Genomic DNA, 22,239 nt, shown 5'->3' on the forward strand with positions numbered 1-22,239 from the left:
AAAAACTTAATAAAAATAAATAAATAAAAAACTTAAATAAATATCAAAATAACTTGAGAGGTAGACACTCTTATTATCCCCATTTTACAGATAAGAAAACTCAGTCTAACACTGAGGCTAATTGACTTCCCTAGGGTCACACAGACAGTAAGTATATGATTTGGGATTTGAATGCCCGTCTTTGTGACTGGCCAATTCCAGTGCTCTTTTGGTCCAATTGCACTAAGCTGCTCTTGGGCAAGGCACTTGATCCCTCTTATAGGCTTAGTTTCCTCATTCACAAAGTGGGGATAACAATACTGCCTCTATCTACCTCACAGGTGTGTTTTTTTTTTTTGTTTTACTGTGAGGAAAGCATTTTGTCAGCCTTATTGTGCTATGCACGTGAGTTGCTATAGATTGATTTTTTTCTCTTCCTTTTTTCCTTCCACATTTTTTTTTTGTTTTACAATAATATTGAAGAATCATTCTGAATTCCTTTACTCACAAATCTCCAAACTGCCTTTGCTGTCATGGAAGTTGGGGCTTGCCTGAGAGATGGAAGTCATCCATTTACCCCAAGCCTATTTAGTTGGGTGGGGATTAGTGACTGTTGGTATTTTAGACAAAAAATGGTATGGAGGGATTAACCCAGAGGTGACTTGAGCCCCTCCCTCCCCTTGGTTTTCCAGAGGAGTTTCTTTTCTTTTTTTTTTTTTTTTGCTATTTTGGAGGGCAGTTGGGGTTAAGTGACTTGCCCAAGGTCACAAGGCTAGTTTTTGTGTTGTGTCTGGGGCCGGATTTGAACTCAGGTCCTCCTGATTCCAGAGCTGTTGCTCTATTCACTGCGCCACCTAGCCACCCCCCAGAGGAGTTTCCAAAGGTAGTTGTGGAATACCATTAGATTTTGACAGATTGGGTTTGCCTTTTCTTGTTTTTTTTGAAAATACAGAGATGAAAGAGATGGTGGAAAACCTCTAACCACACTGGATTTAATCTAGTTTCATGGTTCTACCATTATCCATTTCATTTTCATTGAGCAAGTAGGTTAACAAACTTAGGTAACTCATTACATCGTCTTGTACTTTAATGTTCTCATGTAGAAGAAAAGATCATAGTTTTCTCCATCAAAAATCTGTAAAGGTCAGTGAGATGCTATGTGCAAGTCATTTTGGAGATCTGCACGTCTGAATAAACTAGTGATTCAAGGTTGATTATTGAGATTCTATTCCTATTTGCTGATGAGTAAACATGGTATTTCTTTTTCTAATTGAATCTGTAAGACTTGGAAGTTCTGTTACTTTGGAGCAAAAAGCACCTGAATGAAATGGGATTTGGAGCTTAACATTTCTTTCGCTTGAGAGCATGGCCCAATTCAAACTCACAGACTCCACTGACATCTGTCATCCCACGAGAATTATATATGCAATGTTCTATATAAGATCATAATAGCCAACTCGTGGAGCCAAGGACTTGCTGCGCCAATCCTATTGCTGTTACAGAGGCAGCCAAGTTACCTCCCGAATCATACATACTTTAAGTGGTTTTATTGACTACAGCTGTTGGGACTGACAAGGAAACAGATCCACATCACCCTTTGCTAGAACAAACCAACTGCTTGCAATCTTCCTTTTGGATTTTACTAGTCCTAAGAAACTCTGTAGGAAAGAACTTCCTTGTTACCACTTTTGTTTTCCCCCTCGAAGCTAACATCAATAGGACCCAAATTGTTCCAGGTCAACAGAAAGTATTTCTGCCTAAGAGGGTGGCTCCTTCAAGACGGTAAGTGCTTTCATTATAACTAGTTTGTTCTAGCCCCCTTAAGTTTATGCCGTGTATGATGTAAGGCATAATATCTCAGTACTTCTCAAATTTGTAATGTGGGTGTGGCTTCTTTCATGCTACTGATCAAGATCAGGCAGCTACCCCTCTCATTTCATAGATTATTTTTGAGAGTTACTCTGGCCAAAAAGCCCCATCACCCCATGGCCAACCAGGGATGAGGCGATGAGTCTCCCCAGCCCTTAGCCAACACATAGGTCTGGCACCGTCTCATGCTTAAATCCTTTCCGGTTTGGTAAGTCACCGGAACTTTTATTAAAACAGGGGGAGTGGCCAGGTGGCTTCTAATACCCATTAGAATTCTAGATCTCAGATCCATAGATGTGCTGGCAGAGCCTTCAGGAACCCAGGGACTCGAGGAGGACTTCAGCAGAATTTAGTGATATATAAATACAGCATAATATTCAGGGCTTAGCTGAGAACTCTCAAGACCTTCCAATCCTTGAAAATGCAAGCATTCCTTCTTACCAAGTACCTTCAATAAGTGACTAAAAGGACCATTTGTTGTGACTACATCAACTTTTACAGAGCTCCTCATTCCAGACTTTAAAAACGTTTCAGATTTGTTGCTTTCTCTGTTTCAATAACCAGCATCGGCCATTTTCCTGGTGAAAGTCAGCTCCCCCCTGCAGAGTATGAGTAAATGTTTTCAGGGTTGAACAAAACCACATGCTTGTGGTTGATGCATGGTCAATAGTTTCAATGCTCAGTCATCCCCATGGGGAATTAGAACATCACTGTTTCCATTTCTCCAAATTAATACGTGGGTCTCATCACTAGAATGTGTATTCTCACTACAGGAAAATACCAACTCAAACCAAATGAAAACAGTGATACAGGAATGTTCAGGCCTCATTTGGCTAGACATCTTCTTTTCAAATAGACTTTCCCCTAATCCAAGAAAGAATGGAGGAAAACATTTGGGGAAACTGCAAAATCAATCCACTGGCCATAAAACCCTTTATCAAATGGCAGACTTTTCATAGGTCCCCACTGTCTGTCATGGCTTTATCCTAGGATATTGGGTCAGAGGGTGATAGTAGTCAGAAAAAGTAGATCATAGAATGTTAGAATTGGCAGGGTACTCAGAGAGCATCTAAACACTCGCTCTTTATATGTTACAGAGAGAGTGATAAAGTACAAAGAACATGTAGTCAAGAGACTTTCATTCCAGTTTTTTTAAAAAAAATTATTTTATTATCAGTTCTGTATTTGCATCTCTCTCTTTTCCCTTGTCCCCTTTGAGAAAGCAAGAAAATTAAAATCCATTTACAAGCATATGTAGTCAAGCAAAACAAATTTCCCTATTGGTCATGTCAGTTCAAGCTTTAACTCTGACATTAGACACATGACAACAGGCAAGTCACTGAAGCTTTCTGAGACTTAGTTTCCACATCTCTAAAATTGGAATAATGATACCTTTACTATCTACCTTGAAGAATTGTTGTGAGAAAAGCACTATGGGAATATAAGTGATTATCATTAATTACAGAAGAAACTGAGGCCTAGAAAGGCCAAGTGCCTTGCCATGTCAAAGAAACAGCAGAAGCGCAACTAGAACCCAGGTCTCTTGGCTCTCAGTGCAAAGTTCTTTCCTCTATACCACAATAATTGTACTGAGAGCTCATTTTTGAATTCAGTTCCAATTCTCACTTGCTCTTAACCTCATTTCTTTGGGGCTCACCCTCATTTCTTTCAGGAGCCTTATCTGGATATTCATTTGCATGACCAATGCAGGGAAGTGTCATAATCAGCCAACATTCTGAATTTTAAATGTAAAAGAATGTTCGGGCTCTTGCATAACTTGGTGGCAGTCACAACTGAGGCCTAGGGGTAAAGATCTATGATCCCTTTTTCCTGATGAATTTTTCAGTGAAATTTATTCCAGAAAGGAAGCTTCACAACATGAAACATCCTTTCTCATTAATAATGAATTTTCCATTTTTTTTGTAGTATAAACATAATTCAAGACCTGATTAAAATGTCCAGAATTTTCAGCAAGAAAAAGAATTTATAGCTCAGGTCTGCCATGTGTCCTGGACCCTTGTCATCTTGATCAAATTGCTGACAAGCGTTTGGAATTTAGAAATTTTGGCAAAGATGGGAAGTCATTTTTCAGAGTCTTCATCTACTGTATTATCGGCTCTGTTTGTTTTGGTAGCAGTCAAGGAGCCAAGTTGGATGCTGGGGAATCTTGTGTGTTTTAAGGCATTTCTCAGGCTTTAATGGTGAGACAAAGTTAAGTCTTTGTTTTAGCTCAAACTGCTTGCAGTTTTTATGCCTCTCTCTTGCAAAACTGTTGTTGACTTGCTGATAAGATTTTGGAGGAATATTGAAGAGGGTATCATCATAAAGCAGAGGGTTAATTTTGAAAGACAGTGAGGACCAAAGAACAATTTCAAATGGGCATTGTGTATGATTACAATGGGGGAGGTCCATGATGCAGAGAACTACTAATCCAGTAGCATATAAGAAAAGTCTTGATACGACTGTTGGCATCCCTGGTACTATTCAAAGTGTATTTCAGCAGATTTCCTTCTTCTTGGAACTGCAAGTGTAGATGGCACATGAGCCATTGGACACGGTCAGTGTGTTGATTGGTTTTGCTTAACTGTTTGTTTTATAAAGGAGAATTCTGAGGGGATAGGGATGGGGATGGTGTGAGGTAATAATGAGAAATGAATGTAGTGTGAAAAACAAGAAGTAGCAAGAAAACATTTTAAATGGGAAAACCCCCCAAATGGATTTCTGTACTTAAAGGGTTTGTGATAACCATATGCCCTCCAATGATATAGGTACCCATCTCCCTGAGTTGCTCTGGATGGAAAAAAATCCTCACCTGGCATCTAAGACTGTGGTAGTGGGCCTCTGAATTTAGCTAGACTGGTTCTGTGGTAATAGACACATAATCCATTGATGTGCCCATCTTCAGGGCCTTTCCGGCTTGGCAGGACCTGGCAGAGCTTGGGTTCCTCTACTACAGCCCTAGAGAACCCAGAGTTGCCCCCATTACCTTCATGAGCATCAGAGGAGGACTATAGTGCAGGGCTAGTCAGAATGAACTGTGACTGATTTTAATGGACTCTGGTTGTCAGGAGGAGACCTTGGGATGGTTAGAACAAGGATTAGAGTTCAGGATCACTGCCAAATCAGATCATCAGCTAGGTGGTATAGTGAAGAGACTGCTGGACTTGGAAGACCCAAGTTCGAATCCTGCATCAGACACTTACTAGCTGTATGACTCTAAAACAAGTCACTTAATCTCTGTCTGCCTTACTTTCCTCATCTGTAAAATGAGAATAATAATAGCACCTCCCTCCCTGGATTGTGGTGAGGATCAAATGAGGCAATCTTTATAAAGGGCTTTGTAAACCTTAAAAGGCTATAGAACTGCTAAATGTTGTTAGTGTCCTCAAGTTAAGGAAATAGATTGGGAGTGAGCTCTCTGGAGGCAGGAAAGACTGAGATAATGAGGCTCTGGGATACAAAGTCAGGAGCATGGAGGATCAGGGAGGGGCAGGGAAAGACTTCCAGTTCAGGCTCCTAGGCTTGAAGAGGATTGAAGAAACCAAGAGAAGTGTATATACCTGGCTCCACACAGTGATGCCTCCCCCATTATTGAACCCTGGGTCGAAGGTTAAGCCTTGTATCCCCAGGTCGCCTGCTTCCCTGTAAGGAAGAGTGATCATAATTTCTCAAATGAAATTTTTTTTCAGTGTAGCTACCCCATGGTCTTCATACATTTCCTTTGCACCATATCACTCCGGAAAGCAGAATTTCCTCTTAAGGAGAAGAGTTCATTGGAATTCATCTACCTGCTTTATGAGCTCAGTTAATGAGTTTCTAAGCAATCATACTTAGCAAATTCACGGGCTGCAGGAAAGGAGTCAGTCTGGTCTGCCCTTCACCTGACTCCCACCCCCACTGCACACTAGGGTTCACCAACTCATTACCACCTTCACATACTTGAAAACTTACTGTATTGTCAACAACTTCCCCTTAAAACAAATATTGTGTTTCTTAAAAGTCTCCCAATCCTGTTAACTCACTTAAAGGATGACAGGTTACATCAAATGCTGGTGCTGCCACTTACTAGCTGGGTGACCTTGGGCAGATCACTTAACTTCAATATGTTCTTCTGTTAAATGGGTATAGTCATACTTATGCAACCTCCTCTGTACCCCCCATCCCAGGGCTGGCTCTTTGTAAACTGTAAAGCACTCTAGAGATATGCTCTATTTTAATATTTATATTAATAACCTCTTCATAACCACAAAATTGCCAAGCATCGGGTCTACATAAAATCCTGCTCTAATGCCCAGGTGAAGGCATCTCAATGGCCTTGCCAGCAAGATTTGGCAGACTGTCCATGCTGGAAGGGCTTTGGGTTTGCTGTCCAAGGACCAGCTTAAGTACAGAGAGTCTCATTACCATCAGGTTGGCTGCTGGGTGACGAATTCTTTGGCCACAGCGACCCACAAAACTGACATAGCAAAGTTCTCATATGCTAAAGCAGAGGGGCAGGCCCTTGAAGTTTGTTATGTTATAACCTGTATTGAAATACTTCTAAGGATTTCCGTGTGGTAGAAGGAAGGTAGCACTGGATTTGGAGTCAAAAGACTTGAATTCTCGTGCCACTTTACTAGCTGTGTGACCTTGGGTAAGGGACTTGGGATTGGCCTAAGTGGGCCAAGGTTGCTTCCCCTAGAAAAAGTCAATTCAACAGTCATTAAGCTGACTGTTGCTAAGCCTTAAAGGAAACCCAATATTCTCAGATTAGATTTGGCCCAGTGTTCTAACCTGGCAAAATCTTTTGGGATCCTGCCTCTATCATCCAATGTGTTAGCAGTTCCCACTGTCTTTATGTGATCTGGACCTTGGTAAGCAAGCAATTTACATACGACAGTCTTGGTGTTATCCTTGACTCTGCACTGCCACTCAACCCCACATAGCCATGCAGCTGCCAAATATCATCTTTCAACCTTAAAGACACTTTTTATTTATATCCCTTCCTCATTACTCACAGCTACAACCTTACTTCAGGTCTTCTTCGATACTCACTTAGCCTATTGAAATAGCTTTCTAACTGGTCTCCGCAACTCAAGTCCCCTTCCATTCCAATCTACTCTGCACAAATGCCAAAGAGATTTTGCTGAAGCCCAGGTCTGACTATGTTGCTTCCTTCCTCAACAAACACCAATGGCTCCCTATTATTTCTAGAATCAAATATCTAAACTCATTTGACATCTTCACAGTATCGCCTCTTCTTATCTTTCTAGTTTTCTTACATATTACTTCTCTCCACACATTCTGTAGTCCATTCTACAGTCCTCTAAGATTATCTTGTACATGCCTATATATGCACATGATGGCTCTTTTATTGGAAGGTGAGGTCCTTGAGAGTAGGGACCTTGTATTTGATTTTCTTTGTATCCCTAGTACTTAGTACAGTGCCTGGTATGTAATTAGTATTTGATCACTGCTCATTAATTGATTGATCTGTACCTTTATGCAAATCATTCATAAAAATATTAACCAGCACAGGGCTAAGTACAGATCTTTGGGTAACCCACTTTAGGCCTTTCAAACCAACATCCAACCATTAATGAAGATTCATTGTGTCTGGCCTTTCAGCAAGTTCCATTTTGAATCCACTAACTTTCCTATCATCTAGTTCTTATCTCTCCATCTTGTCCACAAGAACAGCATGAGAGACTTTGTCATATATTTTGTTACAATCTAGGTAAATTATAGTTAGAAGATTAGGTTGATCTATGAGCTTAGTTATTGTGACAAAGAAGAAAAGAAGCCTTGTCTGGTAGAAACATTTCTCTATGAAGCCACACTAGCTCTTTGTCATCCCCTCTTCCTTTTCTAGATTTTCACCAACCATCCCCTAGATAATTCAGTAAGGCATCAAAGTCAAGCTCACTGGCTTGCTATTTTGAAGATTCTACTCTCTTTCCTTTTTGAAAATTGTGATGTTTGCCTTGTTTTGGTCTTACAAAGTTTCTTCCATTCTCCAAGATCTTTAAGTTATCACTGACCTTGGCTCCACAATCTCAACCACTGGTTCCTTTAGGACCCTGGAAGGTACTTCATCAGGGCTTCAGTGACTTGGGACTCATCCAGAATAGTGAATGATTCCTTTAGTCTCTCCCTATTTATCTTAAATGTAAACTCCATAATATCTGTTTTTGTTTTGTACTTTCCTGCCCAAAGATCATTTTCTAGGCAGGGAAAACTGAAGCAAAAAGCAGGAGTTGAGCAGGTCTACCTTTATTCTGTTGTCCCATCAAGCATGAGCATTATTCTTATCTATTCTTTGCCTTGTTTACCCAGTATAACTTAAAAAAAACCTTTTGTTATTAGATTTTTATCACTAACCTCAGTTCATTCTGGGATTTAGCAGCATTCTTAAAAGACCATGTCACATCTTTGGTTTCATCCTCTACTATCTACATGTTTTTTTTCAAAATCGAAGTTAACTGGTGAGTTCCCTGTGCATCCATAGTAGTCTCTTCAGACAAGTACCCTTTTTCTCCATATCTTATTTGTTTCTCTTTCTGTCTTCAGAACTTTCTTTTAGGGAGCTTTCCATCCCTCAGGAGAACTAAAGTTTATTGAATTCTCCCCAGCCTATCTTTCAATGCTTTGAAATAAATCTGTTCTCCCCAAATCTAGAGTGCTTATAAGACTAGGCCTGGCTTTTCTTTCCTTTTCTATAACAAATTCAAAGAAAGACTGCTTGATTCACAGAAAGGTTGGCCTTGATGAGGAGAAGGGCCACCTATTCATTGGAGATGAGATCAAAAAAAGAGAGATTGGAAGATGATGGCAAAGGATTTTGATATGTAGAGTGGATGGGGAATATATGCTTATGACGCATGACCTCTGTTAAGTATAAAGAGAGATAATATGTTGAAAGGTAGAGGGAAAGAATGATATAGGAGGCTTAAGGGAGAAGAGGAGGTTTGAAACAGTCTTTTTGGATAGTGCAATAGGGAGTCAAAGAAGAAAGAGTAAAGGACTGCTTTGCTATGTTGAGCATGCTTTTGAGATTAGGGAATATATTTTTGCAATGGACCCCATATCATAGTTTTCTATTACTTCTTCCAGCACCATTCAGAAGCAAGTGAGTAGGTCTGGAGAAAGTGAATGGTGAGGATAATATGAGATTGGGCTTTGGCAGGTATTAGTGTTGGTAAGACACAGTAACAAGGGATTCAAGCAGAAAGGATGGTGTATAGTTGAACTGGTTAACTACAGGGTCAAGATTGGGAAGGGAGGAAAGTGAAGCCAAACGAGGGGTGATGTCTCAGGATATCACTGGGGAACAGGGGGACTGAAGGCTGTGGTGAGGATAAGGACTAGGTTTAAGAGGAGTGAGGTACAGGGAGAGGATGGAATAGGAAGGCATGGTTATTATATATTACTACTCTACCAATGTTCCCTTTTATACCTATCTTGTTCCCTCTTAATAAGGGAGACCCTTCCATAACCATGTTCTAATTATGGTTATCATCACACCATGTTTCAGTGATACCTACATGATATTGGGAAGTTTGGAGGAGGAATGTGTTCAGGGGGCAGGATAATGAATTTTGTTTTGGATATATTGGACTAGATGATCTCTGGGTCCCTTCTAGCTCTGACATTTTATGATTCTATAAGTATTGTATCTGGAATTTAATTTCCTCTTTCTTCGGGGAAGATAAAAGTATTTCTCGGATGGTAGATTAAATCTTATTGATTAAAGAAGAAGAAAACAAGTTAGTAGTTGGTAGGGACAACTGGAAATTTCAGTCAGGCTAGCAGCACCGAAGCGTCACTCTGTGCCTAGCCTGGGCTCACTGCTATGGCAACCACCTCATTCTTACTATCAGCCTTCTGTTCAGCTTGATCTGAGGCGCAAGGAATTGATGAATAGTTCCAATACTTGTAGTTCAAGAGATAGGAACATGATTAGTATGCAGCTTGGTTTGGGGGTTAGTGAAATGCTGCTCTGGGTCTTCTATCTCAGGTATGAGGTTTCTAAGTAACAAAGATAGGCAATATCAGTGAAAGGTCAGTCTCATTTTGATTTTGAGAGTCATGCTTCTGAGATGCAGCATTTTGTGTCTTCATTGGCCAAAGTAGGTTTCGTGACAGCTCATGATTTAAGCCTTTCCAATGGGCTTCTGTGCACTTAGTATGTCAAAATCAATCAATTATCTGCAGTGGAAATAGAACAATAGACTACATCCATATACTAACTACACTATCTCGGATAGTTAAAAGCCTCTCATGGACCAACATCTTAGGGGTGAAATGGAATCTTTATAACTAAGCAAAAATGAATCAGAAAGTAAAGTTGCAAGAGTAGCACAGAAGTGATTATAGGCCCACAAAACTAAGTGGACTAAAAAAACATAGCATATCCTCTGAGGAGTAAGTGCTTTTTCATTTACTCCTAATTATGATGGGTTGGCTTTTGTTTTTTAAATAGGACTCTGTTTATTAGTTCATGAAAATCTCTTCACTCATATTTTGAGAAGGCATCAAAACCAAAGAGAAAACAACAGACTTGACAAAACCAGGTCAGCAAGAGGACTGTGGGATACCCAGTCCTGCTCTGGCCCTTCAATAATAGAGCTGCTGTTCATTTCAGGCCAAGCAAAGCAGGTGGGTGAAGGCTCAGTAATTTCAATGAATAAATACTTCTTGAGTATTTGCCCCTAAAGCACCTCAAAGCCTACTTAGAGGGGTGAGACAAACATATCAAAACTTCAGTTGGTCTGTCATTTCATCAATATGGGTATTCTCTCCAGTTGAACTACTCCTAAACCATCCATGTCTTCTCATCCTGTGTGTATCTTGTGTGTGTTTGGTAGAGTGGGTAGAGCTCTGGTCTTGGGGTCATGAAGAACTGGATTAAAATCCAGACTCAGATAGATATATGACCTTAGGCAAGTAACTTAACCTCTCTGGGCCTCAACTCCTTCATCAGTAAAATGAGAGCATTGAACTTAAGGACCTCCACGGTCTCTTCCAGTTCTTAATTTATGATTTCATAATCCATATGTTCCGTGCAAAGAGTCCACACAGGAGTGTGCTGGAGCCAGCTCCCGTGGACTTGGGAGAACTAATTATTAAATTTTCAGTGTGAGAATTTATATACAGAAATTGGCAATTGCTACAAATCAGGGCTTGATTTATTGTTTTGTTGATTGTCTAGCCTTTAAAAAGTGTTAGTAATACAGATTAAACTTAAAACTATGTGGGCATATATCTTTTTACCCCCCAGAGACCCTGTTTGTTAAACATTTACCAGCATTCCCTGAGATCCACCCAACATGCCAGGGTCTTCCCTCTTGTTCTCTTTTTTTTTTCTATTTTTTTGTCTTTATTAATTTGTTTACTTTTACAAAATTCATTACCATAATTCCTTGAGTTTCAAATTTTCTCCCCCCCTCCATGGCAGCATACAATCAAGTATAGTATCTGCAAATACTTTCACATTAGGCATTAGTCAGGTTATAAAGAAGGATTGTAATAGATGGAATGAAGAATGGGAAAGAGGAAAGAAAACCAAACACGAAAACGAAAAAGGGCAGGTAGTTTGCTTCAGTCTGGGTTCAATCTCAGTTCTTTCTCTGAATGTAAACATCTCTCTCCATCATGAGTCTTTTGGGGTTGACTTATAACCTTACATTGCTGAGAAGAGTCCAGTCTATCAGAGTTGGTCATCACACATACGTTGTGTCTGTAATTGTGTACAAATTTCTCCTGGTTCTACTCTTCTCACTCAGCAGCAGTTTGTATAAGCCTCTCCAGGTAAATATGAAGACCGTGTGCTCCTCGTTTCTTATAGCACAATAGTATTCCATAACATGCATATACTACAACTTGTTCAGCCATTCTCCAATTGATGGGAACCCCCTTAATTTCCAATTCTTCGCCTCCACAAAAAGAACTGCTATAAACATTTTTGTACATATGGGTCTTTTTCCCACTTCTATGATCTCTTTGGGATACAACCCTAGAAGTGTTATTGCTGGGTCAAAGGTCTTGTTCTCTTGATATTGTGCAGACACCAGTAGAGCACACAGGTCTCCGTCTGTCTCACTCTGACCTCCTGACTGACCCATATTCTTTTCCAATCATATGTCTCTGATAACATCATTTCTGTTACTTCTCTTGTGCATTTCCCAGTTTGTTACCTACACCATTGTAGCAGCAAGCACCCCAAGTGTCCTCAGGGTTTGCTGCCAACACAGGTTCTTGGATCTGCTTTGATAAAGGAAAGCAACTCAAAATGGGTTAACAAGCTTACTTTAATCAGTCAAACATATATCGTTTACCTCATTCAGGGGAAAAAGGTCAGCACCCTGAACTTCAAAGTATACAGACAGAATTATCAAGACAGAAACAGATCAAGTAGGCAGCTTTCCAAACTGTCCAACCATTACATCTATACCAAATCAACATCTGGGTTTTTCAAAGCTGGGGGGGCTCTGGACAACAGCTTCCCAGAATCCACATCAAATCACAGAACACTTCTCAAAGTGAGCCCCAAAACAAAGCTATACATCAGGGCTTATATAGCCTTCTCCTGGCTCAGAGAATGTAACAACCTCATTGACTCACTGGCCAATCAAGAAGTATCTACTAAAAAACAAACCTCCCACCCCAGGCTCCAGGTGCACTTTAGCCTAGGGGCCTGGAAGATCTTGAAAATTTACATTCCCATTATAACCATATACCTTTGCATTGCCCTTTGAGTGACCAGCAACTATAATTCTTCAGAGGTTATAGTATTCCATGACTCACAATCACATAGCACCACCAGAATTATATTGATATAAAAATTAGACTTTGTTTCATAGGGAAGCTTGGGATCATTAAAAATACAGTGCAGTTTCCCAAATGCAACATAGCTCACTCTCTTCCCGTTCAATTCTGAGACCCGCCCATTGCCTATGTGTAATGTTTATCCACAATATACAACATGATTTGCCAACTCTATGGGATGTCTTTCTTACTGTATATCACAATCTTGGTGATAAGCATTCTTTGATCACTTGGTTTTTCCTGTGTTAGTAGTTTGACTGAACTCTTGACTGATTATGAGTCTCATTTAGGGGCTTGATGTGAACAGCACAATTGGCAAAAAAGGAGCATCTGAAGGAAATTACCATCTGTAGGGAATCCCACTCCCATTTAGACTTTGCAATGGACAGCCCTCATGTCAGTGGCAAACAGTTTTGGCAAGCATATGCCTCCCTGTTTTATGCTTTTTGGTATATTAATAATAAAAAGGTCATCAAACAAAATTACTACTGTTGTTAGAGCTTTCAAGAAATTTTGCATAATTTAAAAACATGCATGAGAAAAACTTCTTTGGCTGAGAGTCTTGAAGGTGGTATGTGGCTCTTGTGAATGAAATTATTTTTTTTTTTAAAGCAATTGGGGTTAAGTAACTTGCTCAAGGTTACACGGCCAGTTATTATTTCTGGGTGTGGTGCTGAGCATCCGAGCCCGGATTTGATCCAGGTCATCCCGACACTGGAGCCGGTGCTCTTACTCACTGAGCCACCTGGCCGCCCCTAAGCAACTGGGGTTAAGTAACTTGCTCAAGGTTACACGGCCAGGTGTTTCTGGGTGGGTGCTAAGTGTCTGAGCCCGGGATTCGATCTCCAGGTGTTCTCAACACTGGAGCCGGTGCTCTTACTCACTGTGCTACCTGGCCGCCCCTATTTTTTTTATAGTCAATAAACAGTAAGCAGTGGGGTCTTGTTTTATGTGTGACTTTCTGTCAATTATGTTACTGTAAATAAGTGGTCTCCTATAGATTATCATTTGTGAAAGCCTGCCTGTTCCTTTCTCATACCATGATCAAGAATTTTATTTTCTTACGTAGTACATCCAAATTAGAGTCCAAATGTAGCACTTCCATTATCGTTGATAGAAAAAAGAATTTTATTTGTCATGTTCTTCTGGGAAACCTGTAATCCTTAAGTTATCTTCACATAGCCTGTCTTTAAAGATCAATTTGCTTTGCTTATATAGAGATCATATTTTCTTTTAATTTTATTGCTTTTGCTTCTCTTATTCCATATTGTTCTTTACTTCTATGTATTTGGATTCCCAATCAGTTATTTTCTTTTGTTTCTTTGGTGAGACTTGTCATCATGGATTAAAGTTCTTTTATTCTGCACATTATTTCTGCTGTGTAGGCCATCAATGCTGTTTTCACAATTCTTATTTCTCTTTCAGACCATTCAGGAACATCCTGCTGTGGTTCCATGCCCTCTTCGGAATCCACGGGATCTTCTGCCTCATCAGGTGTTGATTAATTTTCCTTTGTTTTACAAAATTTATTCAGAGAAGTCTGGACTCTTTTACCTAATCTGGAGGCCTTCCTTGTTGGTTTATAAACATCTGTTCAAAGTCTTTAACTGAGTTTTCTTCCTCTTGAGATCTTTGGTATTTTTAGTCATTTCTCTCCTTTATGATAATCTATCACTCACTTTCTGACTCCTTCTCTTATAAATGTGTGGGGTCTAGTCCCTGGAGTCTGGAACTCAGGGACATCTCACGTTCCACCTACACTGGATAATTCATCGGTAGGAAGAGAGGCAGTGGGGAAATAACAGAATTGGCCCCAGCTGGATGCTGGGATCATTCCTTCTGGCTTAGCAGAGTGTCACACAACAACATACATACTCAGTTCCCTCTTTTCCTCAGTTCTCTGGCTGAGCTCTTTTGCATCACAGAGCACTGCCAAGCTGTTGTCATAGCCTGAGCAAATTTTTGCCTTTGGGATTTCCGAAGCATTGGGGCAGGCAGGGGTGGTGGTGGAAGGAGTTGATTTCTATTGCAAGCCCTTAGGTCTGCTTGTGTAGCCCTGCTGCTTGAGTGTGGTGAGCCATGGGGGAGGGGGTGCTGAGTAAATGTGTTAGGGTTTAGGCATTCTTCTGGTCTTCTCTGTTGTTAGTTCATCAGAATTTTTACTTTATTTAAATTTTTGGTGTCCTAGACACTGGAGACAGCTAAAATTATTTTATCTCTTTTGCATAATTTCTATTTTGGAGAGGTTTGAGAAGTCATGAGGATCAGAGAAGATGTCTAGTCCTCTGTCTTGTTTTTCACATAACTCAGAAAAAAGAATCTATTATTATAAAAATCTTTACAGATCTTTTCCATTTTTGCCTGTTGACTGTCCTCCTTCTGCTTTTATCCTTAAGTGCCCTTGGAATGATTTCGCTAAATTAGGTATCTCACTAACGTTTCCATAAGCTTATTTTTCCCTTCAATTGCTTCTCTCAATTTTGTGAGACAGTATACTCATCTGCAAGGTGTTACAAATACATTTACAAATGCATTTATGCTCTAAACCAGTGTTGCCCTTGGTTGCCATATCTTTCCTCTTGACAGATCACATGTTTGATGACTGAGTCAGTTTCTAGGATATCTTTTTCTTCTTTTTGTGACAATTGATTTATGTTGATTAAATTTCCTTAGTAATTGTTTGCTCTGATTTCTGTTCTTCTATCCTTTTCCCATTTTTCAACCCAAAGCTTATTTAGTCAGGTTGGAATTGCTTCAATTAGGTGTCATATCATCTCATTTTATTCTTTCTTTCAGTTTGACATTGATTTTGATCTTTACTCTAACAAGTCAGTGATCTGACTGTGCATAGACAGTTGATTCACGAATGACTTCTACATCAACAACCTATCTTGTGTCTCTTAGAATATAATAAATTTTTATTTTTGCATATAATTTCAAATGGTACTTGTCATGCTTATTATACAGGAGACTGTTACTCAGGAAAAAAATCAATGATGAACAATTTCATTTCATACTAGGAGTTAGTGAAAGAGAAGGGAGGGATGAATGAGAATAGGACAAGGTGAGTCTGGCTTCATAAAGAAACTGGAACTTCATATGGTCACTGTGATCAGAGGAGGAAGGACAACTGTTTAGAGCATTGGAAATGCTAATAATCTACACCAGAGGTCAGCAGTCTGCCCCACAGTATTATTTTTAATGGTAGGATAGGTGGACTTAGGGAAAGAAGCAGGCCCAGGGCAAAACTATCAAGTGTTCCCTTCCATCTCCCCTATTGGTGCTCATTTCTTCCCGTATTACTCCTCATACGACCAAGCACCCATCAATCATATGTGTAGGCATTTCCTTCTATCCCAAGCTTATGAAGAAATGAAGTTGTGAAAACTTATACAAAACTCTAAGATGCCAACCCATGACCCAAATCTTTCCATCTACTGGTAGAGTTTTGTGGACTCATCCCAGTTCCCAGTGGGTTTGTAAAACCATCTCACTCATTCAAAATCCCTCTGCACAGGAAAAAAAGCCTTGGCTTGGAAAAGCCAGGGGCCTAAAGTTCAGGGATGGAAGATCTAAGCTATGGCCATTATAGTGGTCAGTTTGGTAAGAATAGAATTGAGGAAAATCATCCAGATAATCCAGGGGAAAGTATCTGGTGAATATTTTTTTTCTTGCACTGTCTGGAAAATGCCTCATTCTTCTTCTTCATTTAATTACTTGGTATTTGGTTTTTACAAACTGATATATCTCTGAAAGGGGAATTCAAATTATAGGTACTTAGAAATTAGTGGTCTCAACTAGGAATTTTTTTAAAGCAATTGGGGTTAAGTAACTTGCTCAAGGTTACACGGCCAGTTATTTCTTGGTGTGGTGCTAAGTATCTGAGCCCGGATTTGATCTCCAGGTTATCCCGACACTGGGGCTGGTGCTCTTACTTGCTGAGTCACCTGGCTGCCCCTTCAACTAGGAATTTTTAGGGCCATATCTAAGTGCTTTTACTAATGTAATTTCCTGCACTTGGAATGCCCACACTCTTACTTATTGCCCATTGAATTTCTATCTATCCTTTAAAGCCCAACTCACATGTACCTTTTTTAAATTTAAAATTTTTATTTTCAGTTCCCAATTCTCTTCTTCCCTCCATCCCCTCTATACTGCTTTCTCCAGGAAATCTTCCCCTATTCTCTGAATTGGTAATGGCCTTTTCCTCAATCCAACTTCATAATAGCAACATATTTTGCAGCCCTCTTGTACATTTATCAAGTAATGCTTTATATTATAGTTATTGGTTTTGGCATCTTATTTTCCTACTGGACTGTAATGCCGAGGATGTTAGACTTTGTCTTATCTAACCTTCGAATTACCACTGGTGCCCAGGAGAATGCTTTGTACATAGTAGGCATTTAATAAATGTCTGTAAAATCAAGCAATAAGCATTTCTTGAGCACCTACTATGTATCAGGTACAATTGGGCTCTGGAGATACTGACACAACCAGTCCTTGCCCTCAAGGAGCTTAAAGGGGGAGGGGATAAACAGCAATTATATTTATAGGTATATACAAGACACATACAGAACAGATGCAACCTTGTTAACTCCCTCTCTCATACATACCAGGAAAGATTTCATGCAGAAGAAAGTGGCCCTTGAGCTGAGTCAAGAAGGAAACAAGGGATTCCAGTGAATGAAAAAAAAAAGAAAATATATTTATTAAGCATTCTTGCCTTTCTTTGTATACCCAGCACTTCGCTTAATGTCTGGCACATAGTAGGCACTTAATAAATGCTTGTTGGTGATGATGATGATGAGCTACCAGAGAAGGGCTCTTTGATTTAGAAAGTTATAGGGATGGAGAGTAGGACCCTAGGGGAGTAGATTGACATACCCCATCCAGGAACAGTGCTGGAATTGATCATGGTTCATGAACTGGGGGAAGGGGCAGCAGGAATCAGAAAGTGGTGAGGAAAGGATATGATTGGCAGCCATGCAGCTGGCTAGGAGGAGATGCCCGGAGGTAAGGAGTGAAGTACAGCATTTCTGAGGCTTTCAGGAAATAGTGGTCTGAGAGAGGCAGTCATCAATCAGACGAGGGGGTCTGAGGGTGGAAACCTTTCTTTGTGACCCCTTTGTTTAGTGCAGTGCCTAGCACATAGCTGATGCTTTATAAATATTTATTGACTGTCTGACAATGATTCCAAAAGGAAGAAGTGAATTCTAGGCACGAGAGACAGCTGATGCAAAAGCATAGAGATAAGATATTAAGTGACTTATATGGAAAACAGCAAAAAGACCAGTTGGGCTGGACCATTTTGTTTTTGTTTTTGCTTTTGTAAGTAATTTGCATATGCCAAGAGAATGTTCAGAGGATTCTAAGGAAACTATAGAATTAACGTCAACATAATTACAAAAGGCACAGTCATAAATTGTTCATTTTAGAGCTGGACGGGTGCTTGCAGATTATTCAATCCTTTTATTTGTCATAAAGGAAGGGAAGGGACTTGCCAATGGTCACATAGCTTGATCTTTCTTTTGTCTATTCTTTCTCATTTTTAGTTTTTTTTTTGTTCCATTAAATATTTCCCAATTACATGTAAAAAATTTTTTACATTCATTTTTTTTAAAATTTGAGTTCCAAAATTCTCTCCCTCTCTCCCATACCTCCTGTAACCCTTGAAAAGGCAGGCAATGTGATAATGATTATACATGTGAAGTCATGTAAAACATTTCCAATATTAGCCATGTTACAAAAGAAGATACTCAAAAACAAGAAAAATAAAGTAACAAATATGCTTCAATCTGAATTCAAAGTTCATCACAGATAGTATTTTTCATTATAGGTCCTTTGGAATTGTCTTGGATTAATGTATTGATCAGAATAACTAAGTCATAATGGTTGATCATCATACAATATTGCTGTTACTGTGTACAGTGTTCTCCTGGTTCTACTCACTTCACTTTGCATCAGTTAATATGTCTTTCCAGTTTTTCTAAAACCATCCTGCTCATCGTTTCTTATAGTATTCCATCACAATCATATACCACAACTTATTCAGCCATTTTCCAATTGATGGGCATCCCCTCAATTTCCAATGCTTTGCTACCACAAAAAGTGCTACTATAAATATTTTTGTACGAATAGGTCCTTTTCCCTTTTCTTTGATCTCTTTGGTATACAGACCTAGTAGTGATATTGCTGGGTCAAAAGGATATGCACAGTTTTATAGCCTTTTGGGCATAGATCCAAATTGCTCTTTAGAATGGTTGGAACAGTTCACAACCCCACCAACAATGCATTAATATCCCTATTTTTTCATATCCCCTCCAGCATTTGTCATTTTCTTTTCTGTATGTTAGCCTCCCCATTCCTTCTCACATACACACTGTCATTGACTCCCATCTCCTTTTTCATTGTGCCCTCCAAGATTGTTGAAGTCTAAAGAGAACCAGGGTAAAGGTAAACAGTGACAAGATATTTGGATCCCACAAGCAAGGTTTGCAAATTTCAAATTCTGATACTGTCCCCAAGAGTCTTTGATTTATCACAAAATAAGTACATAGATGTTATTGAGAGTTAAATTTTCGGGCTTTAAAAAGATTATGCACTTATGAAAATTAATAACAATATAAGAATTCATCCTCAAATTAGTTTCATGTGTGACAGTCACAAACACCTTTGTTTAGAGTGTCTACCCATTTTATGTCTTGCTTGATATTGATAATCAGAGGATCACTTAGATATGTGAGTACATTAATCTATCAAAGAATATGATCTGAATATCTATATATGAGTCACCTTGCTTGAGGAGATTCTTGAAGGTTGCTTTACTATTTTGCATAACTTTTTATAACAAAAATGACTAGTAGACCAAGATCTTGTATTCTTTTATATGGATAGATTTTGTTTTAATACCCATTGATATAAACATATTCAGAAGCAAAATCTTAAGTAGCAACAATAAAATAATGAGGACTACAGACCCCTAAGAATAAACTGAAGCAAAAGGAAAACCAAACAAGAAAACAGTTAGACAAAATGCAATAAAAAGTGATTGTTCATATAACTGAACCCTTCTATTACTTACTGAATGAAAAAAAGAAACAAAGATTGTGTATTAACTTTAATGAGGTAGTACCACAGATCATGTATTCTCTATGCCTTTTAACCAATTGTATATCTGTAAAGATGTGGTCTGTTATAGAAAATCTTTTGCAACAGCCTGTTTGTTACCTATATTTTGATCCAGGATTCCCTCAATATGTGCATAGACAACATTAATATAGCTCTTATAGAAATGAGAAAGTAGGCATAGTTCTTAGTTATTCATGTCCTCTTGATACGTTTTTGGGATAATACTGTCTCTTTTTTCCCACTTGTTTGACATCTTCCCTTCTCTCCTATTGAAAACTGAGGCCTCAAAGCCTTCAAAATTGTATTGCCTACATAGGGATGTACTGGGGCGAGCTCCAATAAGCTCTTGTGAAATTTTCCCTGGGAAATCAGCAAATACTGTAAGTCAGGGTTCAATTTATTTGTTTGTTAATTGCCTAGACTTTACAAAGCGAGGGAGAAAAATTTTAATAATGCATATTAAACTTAAAAATATGTCAGGCACACATTTCCTCCTCTTCCCCGCTTCAGAGAGCAGGTTGTTAAACTTTTACCAGCACACCCTTATGACTACAACACCAATTTGTTCCTTATGGTTCAGTTCCAGTATGTTCCAGTATGGTTCAGTTGTTCTTCACAGCTCCACTTTCTTAAATGCCACTTCTATTTGCATTTGCAAGGATTAAGGTGTTAAAATTCCAGATGAAGTAGTTCCATTGTTATGATGGTGAAAATAGTTGTTGTAGAAATCCAAATAAAACAGTTCCATTTTTCAGTCTCTTTATTATCTTCCTTCCAATTTTATACATAAATGATAATGGGATAATATGACTTAGTTCTCATGTCACTCTGCTTCTGTTTGGGGAAAAATACTTCTGGTAATCTTTCACCATCATCCTTCATAACATTTTGCAAATTAATGTATCTTCTAATCCAGTGTTTTCTTTGGCTGCCACGTCTTTACCATTTGGCAAGGAGACCAAGTGTTTTTCTAGATGATGTGGTTTCTGTGGCCTCTTGGCCTCCTTGTTATTGTAATTGATTTACCTTGGTTAAACAACTAAGTAGGAAATGCCAATAATCCTTATTGATGGCTTTCTTTTTCTGTTTCCCATTTTTTTTGTTGTCAGTAACTTGTTTGAATAGTTCACTACCAGCTCTTGTAATCCTTTTTAAAATTTTATTTTTAAATAAAATTTTTGGAGGAGTTTATAATCTTAATCCTTTTTTGCTGCTTGTACTATTGACCTTTTTTTCTAACAAGCTAATGGATTTAGTGTATACAGAAAACTGATTCTTCAATGACTTCCATATTGAGAATTAGTCATTGCCTATCTGTTAAGATATAGTCAGTTTCACTTTTTAATACAATATAAATAATAATTGATAATGAAAATGTAAACAAAAGCTGTAAGCCCATATGGAGACTGAAAAGTGACTTTTTGAATAATGTCTAAGTTAAAGAAAAATTCTAGAAACAGTAACAGATTATGTTAAATATAACAACAATATAAATACAACATATCAAAATTTATGGGATGAAGCCAAAGCAGTACTTAGAGGCAATTTTATATCCCTAAATGTTTATATTAACAAGAGAGAGAGAAAATTTATGAGTTGAATTTTCTATTAAATAAATTAGAAAATGAACAAATTAATGCACTAAAAGCAAGCACAGTGAAGAAGGAATCAATAAAATAGAGAATAAAGGAGATTGAATTGATAAGTAAAACAAAGAGCTAGTTTTTGAAAAGAACAGTACTTTAATTCACGAATCTATGATGTCATTGATAGATATATAGATATATAGTGAGACAGAGCATTTAAATGCTTATTATGTGCTAGGGATTCTTCTCAGTGTTGAGGACAGGAATAAAAGCAAACAAGAACTTCTTTGCCCTCAGGGAGCTTATAGACTAATGAGAGAAGACAACACATAAAAGGGAGTTGGAAAGGAGAGAGGGAGGAGATACCCCTAGTGGCATGGCATAGTGATGGCCAAGAAGGGGCCTGAAGGTTTTGTGACTACTCCTTCCCAAAGTACTGACTGTAACCCTTCCACACCTTCTCATGCTGTGCAATTCCATGTCCTCTTGGAAATGCACCAGATGCTACTTTCTAGACTACCTAGGCTCCACCAGAATCCACAAACTAGTCACTAATACCTATTCCTAATACCTATTTACTACATGACTAGCTTACTTCCTGTTACAATTACAAATCTCTCTGATGAGATCTTTGATACCCCTTCTCTCTTTTTTAAAAGAAATATTATTTATTTTTATTCTGTACTTAACAAGCACCAAATGAAACAAGAATTTCCATATACAAGGTAGAAAAGAAAAAGAAGACTGTATGGGAAGCTAATAATCTCAAATACATACAACTTGCTCTTCTTTTAAAGTATGTAATATAAACAACATGTCATTTCAAATCCATGTTACATGTTTCTGTTTCCTTCTGGCCTTCCTTCCTTCT

The 22,239-nt window shown here is 38.6% G+C and overlaps 1 protein-coding gene across 8 annotated transcripts in view; it reads left to right on the plus strand.

The window, feature by feature from the left end:
- Positions 1–1,429: 1,429 nt before the first annotated feature.
- The window catches only part of PASD1 (PAS domain containing repressor 1), a 306,974-nt gene continuing 286,164 nt past the window's right edge, over positions 1,430–22,239 (plus strand). For 4 of the 8 annotated variants that reach the window (XM_069063052.1, XM_069063050.1, XM_069063049.1 and 1 more), the window contains exon 1: positions 1,430–1,761. The gene's annotated coding sequence lies outside the window, so the exon portion shown is untranslated. Of the gene's footprint in view, positions 1,762–14,079; positions 14,149–22,239 lie in introns of all 8 variants that reach the window. The other 4 variants (XM_069063047.1, XM_069063053.1, XM_069063048.1 and 1 more) reach the window with 3 other exon arrangements.

The sequence above is a fragment of the Petaurus breviceps genome, unplaced genomic scaffold (genome assembly GCF_028583685.1).
Source record: "Petaurus breviceps papuanus isolate PSGF00001 unplaced genomic scaffold, PetGlider_PUasm1.0 90535, whole genome shotgun sequence".
NCBI lineage: Eukaryota > Metazoa > Chordata > Mammalia > Diprotodontia > Petauridae > Petaurus > Petaurus breviceps.